The sequence below is a fragment of the Erythrolamprus reginae genome, chromosome 7 (assembly GCF_031021105.1).
Source record: "Erythrolamprus reginae isolate rEryReg1 chromosome 7, rEryReg1.hap1, whole genome shotgun sequence".
Classification (NCBI taxonomy): domain Eukaryota; kingdom Metazoa; phylum Chordata; class Lepidosauria; order Squamata; family Dipsadidae; genus Erythrolamprus; species Erythrolamprus reginae.
In genome coordinates, this window is record NC_091956.1 from 56,189,476 (window position 1) to 56,200,708 (window position 11,233).

Sequence of the window (11,233 nt, forward strand, 5' to 3'; positions counted from 1 at the left end):
ATCGGTTTGATGGGAAAGGAGTTATACTTTAAATTATGTTAATTGTGATAATTTCACAGTGAAGGATCTAGGGCATTGATGGTGTTTTTCCTCGGGTGCCAAAAGAGCTTGCACTATCATGCATGCGCGATTGCCCACACCCATAATTTAATGTCTGGGGAGAGCAAAAACAGCTTCCCACACTCCCGGGAGGCCCTTTGGAGTCCAGAAACAACCTATTTCACAACTTCTGGTGGGCCCAGTAGGCTCACATTTTGCCCTCCCCAGGCTCCAAAGGCTTCCCTGGAATCAGGGGAAGGTAAAAACGCCTTCCCCAATCCCCCCAGGCTCTCTGGAAGCCAGAAGTGCCTCTGTGTGAGTCAAAAACTAGCTGGCCAGCACACACATGCACATTGGAGCTGACCTAGGGCAACGGCTCGCTTGCCAGCAGATATGGCTCCGCGTGCTATCTGTGGCACCCGTGCCATAGGTTCGCCATCACTGATCTAGGATATGTGTTCTGCAAAGGTTTATCATAGCAATCTCCCATTGAATTAGTGAGCTGCAGATCTCAATTCTGTGTTACTAAATATGTTCAAATTTTAACTAAAAACTTATTTTTCAAAATATGCTTAAATTTCAACTTATCTTAGATAATTGTAATACAAAAGCCATTGCATTTGTATTGTATTGCATTTGCATACATATACATACACAAACACATATATGTAGTGTGTTGTTTGTATAATTTAAACATATTTAAACTTATTATAAATTTATTATTACATAAGCTTGTTATAAAGAAATTCTCAAAAGTCAATATGGTGAAAATGTTCTATGACAAAGTTCAATGCATCAGAAAAGTTAGTAGTAGATGACATAAACAAACTGTTGATATGATTCAGCAAAGAATTATTTTAGAAATCTGTCAATGTAAGTAAGCAGCACACAAATTTTGTAGAGTAACATTACAGAGGGAAGTTTAAATGTCATATTGTTAAATCTACATATCAAATCTTCCAGATGTTTAGCTAGTATTCTAGAAATCAGAGTTTATCTATTCAACATATGCCAAACAAAGAATTGTATATTTTATTAAATTATTGTATTAAATTCAATTTTATACAAGATTCTTAAGGGAATCATGACGAGTTTTAAGTGTTAGGAAAATCTTCAAGTTGCAAAAGAGACTATTAAAATCAATGACATAGTTTCCTTTTTTTACTATCATTATCTTTAATCTGAGACAGATGATGACTTGGTATATACAGTGTATCAGTTTAATTAAATGAAGCTTATTTTTAAGAATTCAATTGACTAGACTCACATAATACACTATCAAGCATAAACTATGGTTTACAAATTACATTGTTTGAGATCACAAAGCATGCTCACTGTATTATGATTCAGCATAATGTGCATAACCAGTCTTCAACATGATGACCATAAAATTCTAAATAGTAATAGAAAAATAAATATAAATGTCATATTTGGTTTGCTAGTATTTCCTACATCCTAAAAATATAACATCAAGTGTTTCTTGATGGTTTTTATTTATTTATTATTATTTAATTTTATGTGCAGATAGACCAGGAGTGTTAACTTGATTTTATTGAGAACCACATCAGGGTTATAGTTGACCTTGGAGGCCAGGGTGGGTTTGGCCAGCTCAATGTCACTCATGTTGAGGGTGCCTTTGGTGGCCCAAGTGCTCTGCCAGCGAAAACAGATTCCTGAGCTCCATTTTCAACTGTGTTGGCCTCCTGCAACCCTCTGCCAGTGAAAATGGAGCTTGAGAAGGCTGCGGGTGGCCCTCCTCAGCTCCATTTCCACTAGCAGAGGCACCATGGGCCAGTCCTTTGCAGTTTCCAGGATGGCCCCTTGGGCCAGATCTAAGCACCCCGCAGGCTGGATTGGGCCCTCAGACCTTGAGTTTGACACCCCTGAGATACACCTTGACTTACAACCAGTTGTTTAATCACTGGTGTTACAATGGACCTCCCCAGAGCCATGACACAGATTCAAAATTCTGACGGCTGCACCACCTCATAGTCATGGGATTTCATTTTGATCTCTCAGCAACCAGTCCATATTTATGGCTATCTGCAATAAACTGCAATCACATATAAACAATTTAATTTTTTACTGGAAACTGCCGTGTACTTGCAGTTTCCAGCAAAAAACATCTGTTGAAAACAATTGATTTATTTAAGGGCTAGTGTTTGCTTTACGATTGCCGTGTTCACTTAATGGGTTACTGCAAAAAAGATAATTGGCCCCACTCAAGTGGTGATTAATGACTGGCATGACTTACGACTGTAATTCTTGATTCAATTATGAACATAAGCCGAGGACTGTCTGTATGTAGTTATTATTATTTATATGAAGTACAGTATAGGTCCTTTCCTCTGCCTCTGGATTTTTTAGAAGAAATGGATAGGATGGAATATAATCGATTAGGACTGTACAACCTACTACAAACTCAGCAAAGATAAGTTACATAAACTATCTTGTCTTATATCATGTAGCTTCTTCCAACTTGTCTAAATAGAACTGTACCATAATTTTGCAAGAGAAAAAGATAATCATCCTTTAATAAAGTTGTAGCAATATCTGTTTTTAAATCAAAAACCACAATGGCTGTACAGAGAAAAACATTTGAGGAGGTTGAACAATATTTAAGTGAAGCTCTATGTCAGGCCATTTTAGTTGGGGTCTTTGGCCTGCCACACTTTATGCTATTTGAAAATGTATTCTTAGCTGTGGGAATTTGGGAGGGGTAGTTGCCTGAGGGATGCATGCCTGTAGCCATAACTAATTCCTTCTAGACCGTCTTGGTCATCCTTTGTCTTCTTACTTCGACACCTGCATGAAAGGAGATGAGAATTGCTGCCAAGTGGGCGGAAGATTGGTTAACGTCATGGACTTTGGGGTGTGGGGACAAAGGATTGAACTTTCAACTGGATGGAGAAACCCCTGGGACTTCATTTTCAGGTTTCTACCAGATGTACCCCCATGGCTCAGCTAATAAATTGGAAATTTGAGGAATAGTTTGCCTGGGACTCTGATTTAGTTTTGGATGCTATTTGGAACTCTGACACTAACCTGAATTTCTCTTAAAATTCACCCAGCTACCCTGACTCCTCTGGGCGCTGTTTGGGGTCCTAAGCCCCAGCGCCGACTGGCAACAGGCAATGTAAAGACTCAGGGAAGAAAAGCATGACACGGTCACACAGCAAGTAGGGGACAGACCTTATATCCACATTGAGAACCTCTATGTTCCTTCCAAAGCTTTGGTGGAAGCCAAAGAGACTGCGGAGTTAGGGACAAGGCACAAACAGTTGGGCGCCTCTCCCCATAAGAGCGGACTTCTCAAGGCGCAGTTAAAAGGCTAAGATCTCCCACGGAGCAAATGTAAAACTGGGCGCAGGGTCAGCATCAGCCCATGAGTAGAGACAGCCAAACCGGATCCTCCAAAGGTGACCGATCCCACAGATCCTACCCCCTCCAGCCCTAGCATCTAATATTAGGTTGAAAGGCCAGCAAGGTAAAGCAAATACGGCATAAACATTCACTTTAAGCAGATTAGTTCTGCACCATCTTTGTATGCGGACACAAAGTGCAACATCAACAGTAAATTAATGCAGGTTCTGCTCATTAATTTGGTTCACTGGGCTAAGTGTAACCCCCATCTGTCAGTATACAAGGGGTAAAAAAAAATAAGCGAAGTGTTAGAAATCCCATTGAAATCATGTTTTTTAACCAGTCAACTGAACAACCAAACCATGTACCAATAAAGCAAACTGGCTTTTCATGAAGCAAAACAAATGCTACTGTATCTAACAAGCACATAAATTTATTCTGTGAGAAATAAAACTTGTAATAATATATTAAATATGATAATTTGAGCCTAATTAAAAATTCCAACTACGTGAGCTGTTCATGCTTTTGGTAAATCCCAACAAAACCAAGGAACTCATTACATTCGGAATTAAGCATTTTTACCCCCAAGAAGCAACTAAGATGGGTTTATAATTTTTTTTGAGAATGAAATGCTCCTAGATGCAAATATGTGCTTTCTTTGTTTTTGCACATTTACAAAGAATAGGCTTTGCCATAATGGTTTAATGTAGTTATTCTTTCAGAAGAACAAAACTAAGAAATAAATGAAACATATTCCTAGTAGAATAGTTGCCAACAGAATATATTCAAAAAGGACTGTCTTGAGGGCAGTAATTATATTAAACAAAATTGAACAGGTGCCAGAATCCAAATTAAAACATCAAAGACAAATAACAGTCTGCTATCAAACAGATCCAATGGAAGAGAACACAACACTTCTCTGATGTTACATTCCAGTGTTACATTGTTCTTCATGTTAGGAAGTAATATGTATGCATCATACAGGTTTTGTCCTACACTGAGTTGTCAGTGCAACTGGGAGGGGAAAAAAACCCAGAACATACACTATGTAAAATTATATAATCTTAGTTGGGAAATTACATAACAGCTGTATGAGCCGGTGTGGCACAGCAGGTAGAGTGCTGTACTGCAGGCCACTGAAGCTGACGGTAGATCTGTAGGTCAGCGGTTCAAATCTCATCACCGGCTCAAGGTTGACTCAGCCTTCCATCCTTCCGAGGTGGGTAAAATGAGGACCTGGATTGTGGGGGCAATATGCTGGCTCTGTAAAAAAGTGCTGTTGCTAACATGTTGTAAGCCGCCCTGAGTCTAAGGAGAAGGGCGGCATTTTAAAAAAATCGAATAAATAAATAAATTTTCTGTTTAAAGGAAATCTATCTACATATCATTCTGATAGATTACTGTTAAGATGTCCCTCCATACCCCTAAACACAACACCCATCCAAACACCATCTTAAAATAATCTGAAGTCTTCACTCTGGAATAGAGAGAACCGTCTTGAACAAGGTGTTCAAGAAAACTGCACTGGCTATTCGCTTTTGTGATTTACAGCAGATTTAACACAGATTTTAGATTTTTCTTTCTGTTTCTTGTTCAGACCAAGTAATGTAACATAAGTAACACAATCCTCAACAAAGGAGCATTGTATTGCCGTCTGACTTGAAATGCCACTCAGTATGATTGGCCAACATTACATAAACGAACTGACTTGTAATCATTACACTACTTGGAAGTTAAAAATAATACATATATACAAAGAAGGTGAACATAAATTATGTGCTTGTTGAAGGCACTGCACTATTTGCTCAATTCTTTCTGAATAAGGAATTTGTAGAAAGCATTGCATGTTTTGTTTAGCTAGTTTTGAAAAAGTGTGGTATGTGAAACCACGAAAGCTTTTTTAAATGATCTGTGTTCTAGCAGGAAGTGTGTTCCTCCAAATAGTCTGTTTCAAACAGCAAAAACTAAAGTTAAAGACTGATGGTAAACATGGATTATGTATTTTTGTTACAGGAAGAATGCAAGATGTCCAATGAAGAGTCACTGATCCATTTCTCTCTCATGCTTAATCACTCTTGATTTTTGTAAAATACACCTAGACCAGTTTACTGGAATTTTCCATCTGATTTGTTGTGGTTAGCTCTGGCCCAGCTCCTGCCCCAAGGACTATGGATGTGGGGGAGACATCCACATGCTGCAGGCCTGTTTTGCGCCCCCCCCCCCGGTGGAATCTGCTGATGAAGGCTCCTCTGACCAAGAAGACATGAGTGACAGGGAGGAAGAGAGTGTGGCAGACAGCTCAGAAGGAGATCAATTATCTAGCTCCTCCTTGGATTCAGAACAAGAGTTAATGATACAGCCACACATGAGGAGAGTGATGCATAGGCAACAACAACTGAGAGATTATTATCAAAGAAAATGAGGCCACCTGTGGTTGGGTGGGGCTGTGGTAATTAGTGAGGCTGCTATAAATAGCAGGATTATCTGATCATTGTGTTTCGTGAATGCTTTACTGACTTTGACCTTTTGTGTGCTGATTTTTCCCGGCTTTGAAACTAAACCAGAGCAAAGTGTGTTTCACTTTGTGAAAGGAGGACTGTGAATTACCTCACAGCTGCAAGCTAAGTATCACAGAACTGATAAGGGACTTGTACCAATTACCAGTTTGTTTGGAGTGCTCTTTGCTATACCAAAGGAGGGCTTAGGTTGAGTGAATTTTCATTATAAAGAACTTTGTTTTGAATTTTCAAATGTGTGTGTGTCTGAAATTTGTACCTGTGAATTTTTGGGAGGAGTCTACCAGACAGCCCGACAGAACATGATTAAGGATACCATCTGTAGTCACTGATTTCTTTTTTATTTAAAGAATGTATGAAAGATTGTGCTTGAAGAGGAGAAGGATTTAGGGGTAGTGATTTCTGACAGTCTCAAAATGGGTGAGCAGTGTGGTCGGGCGGTAGGAAAGGCAAGTAGGATGCTTGGCTGCATAGCTAGAGGTATAACAAGCAGGAAGAGGGAGATTGTGATCCCCTAATATAGAGCGCTGGTGAGACCACATTTGGAGTACTGTGTTCAGTTCTGGAGACCTCACCTACAAAAAGATATTGACAAAATTGAACGGGTCCAAAGACAGGCTACAAGAATGGTGGAAGGTCTTAAGTATAAAACGTATCAGGAAAGACTTAATGAACTCAATCTGTATAGTCTGGAAGACAGAAGGAAAAGGGGGGACATGATCGAAACATTTAAATATGTTAAAGGGTTAAATAGGGTTCAGGATGGAAGTGTTTTTAATAGGAAAGTGAACACAAGAACAAGGGGACACAATCTGAAGTTAGTTGGGGGAAATATCAAAGGCAACATGAGAAAATATTATTTTACTGAAAGAGTAGTAGATCCTTGGAACAAACTTCCAGCAGACGTGGTTGGTAAATCCACAGTAACCGAATTTAAACATGCCTGGGATAAACATATATCCATTGTAAGATAAAATACAGGAAATAGTATAAGGGCAGACTAGATGGACCATGAGGTCTTTTTCTGCCGTCAGTCTTCTATGTTTCTATGTTTCTATGAAGAAGGGGAAAAAAACTGGTTTGGGCTGGTTTTATGCTTTCCAAAGACCAACTGACCTAGTATCTCAGAGAGAGAATGAGGAGAATTCATCTCCTGCAGCAAAGTCAGTTCTAACAAGGAAAGAGATTTATCTGCATCCTGTTCAGAGATTCCAGAGAAAGCCAGAGGCTTTCCCCAGATCAGATATGCTTCTTAGCAATGTACACAATCACTTTAGCCCTAGTTAAATTCAAATTCAAAACTTTATTTTCAGTGTACAACTATGTACAATGAGATTGGCTGAGCCTCTCTTCATGCACCACCCCCCACATCAATACAACTCACAATGAAAGACAAAAAAAAATTCCAGGCTGGTGAATCCTATAACAAACACACACTCCTACTGCGCCATGTCAACTTATTGCACATTGCATCAGCCTGCAAGTCAATTGAACTATGTTGTTGTAAAGTTATTTTCCATTCACTAGTCTGACAGCTCACAGATAAAAACTGTTCTTCAACCTGTTTGTGCAATTGCCTAGATTTCTATACCTCCTTCCGGACGGCAGAATAAAAAAAAGGGCTGATCAGCATGAGAGTCGTCCCTGAGGATTTTTCTTACACTTCTAAGGCAGTAAGCCCTAGTGATGTCATCTAGTAGTTTCAAGAGACAGCCCATGAGTTTTTGTGCTGTGCTTGCCACTCTCTGTAATGTCTTTCTATCCATGGCTGTCAAGCCAGAATACCACACCATAATGCAATAACTGAAGACGCTTTCTACTGTGGAGCAGTAAAAGGAGGTAACCAGTTGTTGCTCCACTTTGTTTTTTTCGCAAGACCCTGAGGAAGTGGAGTCTCTGTTGGGCCTTTTTGGCCACCTGGGTTGTGTTGATTTTCCAGGTAAAATCTTCACTGAGGTAGATCAAATGACCTTTTACGATGAAATAAGTTTAACAGGCAATTTTGAACTTTGCTTAGAAGGCTTCTGGCCTCTTTTTTCTCCAACTCACAATTAACCATTGAAGTGAAATGCCCTGGTATATTTTATTTCACTCTTACCCCAGGCAGCACAGCTTTTGTTTTGAATTGGACAAGCCAAGGAATCCCTGTCTTTGCGTAAACAGCACACACTGTCATGAAGTTTTAACTATAAATAAACACCTTGCAACCAGCTTGAACCAACTCAACCCTGAAAACAGGACAAAATCACCCCAAGCTGCCCTTTACCTCACCCACAGTATAGATCAGGCAAAGCAGAAGTAAACAAGGAGTGGTGGTGGTAAACATTCCTTCCACCTTGTGTCCTTCATCTGGACTAGCAGGCTTGCCTCATAAATTTCACTTCTCCTCTGAGCTGACTTTAGGACAAGAACCTTGCAACAGAATCCTTTCACAGGACCCTGGAACAGCGCAACAGAAGAGAAAGTCAAAGGGATTTTTGCACGGGATCCTAAGATATGCAGCTTTTCCTGGGGAGGGGTGGTGGTGTCCGATTTTCTTTTACAAAAGAGCCCAGTTTCAACAGCAGTATTTCCCTGGCGGGAAACAGTCGCTGACAGGAAAAATTGCATCAGCTGAAGATCTGCCAGCCACGCGGCTATAACTGGTGCAAGACGAGGATCGCGGCAAACGGGAAAGTTCAGAAAAGCAGCAAGCGATTCACACCCGGGTACTTGTCCTTACCCGCCCCGCTTTCCAGCCTTTTGGTCGGACAAAGGTCAGGAAAAAAAGACTCCCGGTCTTTTTCCTCTCTCCCCCTTCACCTCCCCACACCGCCGCTTCCCTGCCACGCAATCTGCTTTTCCCAAGAGCGCCCTCTTTTTCACTGCCTCGCACCTCCCGCGCCTAAATAAACTGTTCCCCACGTGCTCATGGAAAGAAAAACACTTTCTACGGCTTGCTGCTTTATAAATATATATATAATAATCCCTCCCCGTCTCTCAGCGGGAAGGCTTCTTAACTGGAGGGGAGGGCAACTTCGCTTCCCCCTGCAGTTCTAGGCCAATGTTTCCCAACCTTGGCTGGGGAATTCTGGGAGCTGAAGTCCAAATATCTTCAAGTTGCCAAGGTTGGGAAACACTGTTCTAAGCAAGGCGCCCGCCGAGAGGAGTCTGTGCGCGCACGTGTGTGTGTAGGGGAAAGAAGGGGCGGGAAGGAACGCTTCCACTCACTGGAGCCGTCTGAAGCGCTGGAGAGGCGGACTTGAGGCAAGAGGAGGCGGCGGAGCTGCGGCTGCTTCGAGAGGGGAAAGCCCGTCCCGCGCGTGTTGCTTCCTCGACAGCGAGCGGGCTGAAGAAAGAACTCTGAGGGAGCCGCAATTCTTGGCTGGCGCGCGCGCCCCGGGCCGGGCCCCGCTGGCCCCGCCCCCACATTCCACTCACAGCCCCAGCCCCACCCACCCCATACACACTTCGCCTTCCCACGCCCGGAGAGCTGATGAAAGCGGGGAGTCCGCCCAGGCTTTCTAGCCAATGGCGAGGCGAGGCAGTGGCTGGGCAGGTCCTCGCGCGCTGTCGGGAGTTGCTGCCTGCAGGAATTGGACGCTCTCCCGAATTGTGTTAGAAAGGGGGAATGGGATAGTTTGCCTCAAGGAAAAGCAGCGCCCTGCAAACGTTGCAGATTTCGCATGGCGGCCCTTTCCTGTTCATTGGCGAGCCTACGGGCTCCAGGTCTCTCCCCACCAATATTTATTCATGGAACGTAATGACATGTGGAAACAATGACGGTAGTACAGTACTAACGATAACCTCGGGCTGTGAACGCACTCATTTTGTCTGGAACCCATACCACATCTCGGACATCAACACCCTCGAAAATGTCCAAAGATACTTCACCGGAAGAGCCCTTCACTCCTCCACTCGAAACAGAATACCCTACGAAACTAGACTTTCAATCCTAGGTCTTGAAAGCTTAGAACTACGACGCCTTAAACATGATTTAAGTATTGCCCCCAAGATCATATGCTGCAATGTCCTACCTGTTAGTGACTACTTCAGCTTCAACCACAACAACACAAGAGCACACAACAGATTCAAACTTAATATTAACTGCTCCAAACCTGACTGTAAAAAATATGACTTTAGCAATCGAGTTGTCGAAGCATGAAACTCATTACCTGACTCCATAGTGTCAACCCCCAACATTTTACCCTTAGACTATCCACGATTGACCTCTCCAAATACCTAAGGGGTGTGGATAAGCGAACTAGTGTGCCTCTCATCCCCTGTCCAATTGTCTCTCCTTATCTTTATCTTTTCTTCCATACCTATATCTTTCCCTCTATTTATTTTTATTTTATTTTTATTCTTATATCTTCTCTATTCTTTCTTTGATATATTTTTACTATGTGTATATTCTCTATAACCTACAATATGTATTGGACTAAATAAATGAATAAATAGATAAATAATAAATAAATATAAATAAATAAATGTGGCGTGCTTGCATTCCCGAGTTCAGTTCGAAAGCAATGCTTAATTTAAGAAGTATCTGTGTCATCAATTAGGGGTTTTTTTCCCTTTCTGGAAATAAATGTCGATGTTAAAAGAGGAGTAAGTTTTGGCTTGTAAGTAATGGTAGATAGTCGGAGGATCAAATTAGTTAATTAAGTTTTACTTATTTATTTTTATTTTGTCAAAACATGTACAAGATAGCAGGTATTGGCATAAATATAAAAACATTAGCAAAGTAGGTACAGGTAAATTAGGTATAGCTTCACTCCTCACAACAAAATACCTTACTCCGCCAGACTTAAAATTCTTCAATTAGACAACTTACAATTCTGTCGGTTCCGTTCCAACTTAACTATAGTTCATAAAATCATATATCAAAATGTCCTACCTGTTAGCGACTACTTTACCTTCAACCGCAACAACACACCAGCACAAAATAGATTTAAACTAAATGTCAACCACTCTACTCCAAACCAGACTGCAAAAAATACTACTTTAGCAATAGAGTAATCAACGCCTGGAATGCACTACCTGACTCTGTGGTTTCTACTCCTCGCCCCAAAACCTTTAACCTTAGACTATCTACAATTGACCTCCTCCCCCTTTTCTAAGAGGTCTGTAAGGGGTGTGCATAAGTGCCCCATTGTGCCTAGCGTCCCTGTCCTACTGTTCTATTGTCTTCTATCATTACTTTTTATATTACTTATCTAATGTTTTATTTGTACAAATTACCATCCTATAATTGTTTGACAAATAAATAAATAAAATAAATAAAACAATGGTGCGCTTATGCACGCCCCTTACATGCCCCTTTTGGTGTTTGG

At 41.1% G+C, this 11,233-nt stretch overlaps 1 protein-coding gene across 2 annotated transcripts in view; it reads right to left on the reverse strand.

Moving 5' to 3' along the window:
• The window catches only part of SLC7A2 (solute carrier family 7 member 2), a 48,418-nt gene extending 39,163 nt beyond the window's left edge, over positions 1-9,255 (reverse strand). Inside the window, exon 1 of one of the 2 annotated variants that reach the window (XM_070757623.1) lies at positions 9,129-9,255. The gene's annotated coding sequence lies outside the window, so the exon portion shown is untranslated. The remainder of the gene's footprint in view (positions 1-9,128) is intronic. The other variant, XM_070757625.1, reaches the window with a different exon arrangement.
• Between the last annotated feature and the right edge of the window lie 1,978 nt (positions 9,256-11,233).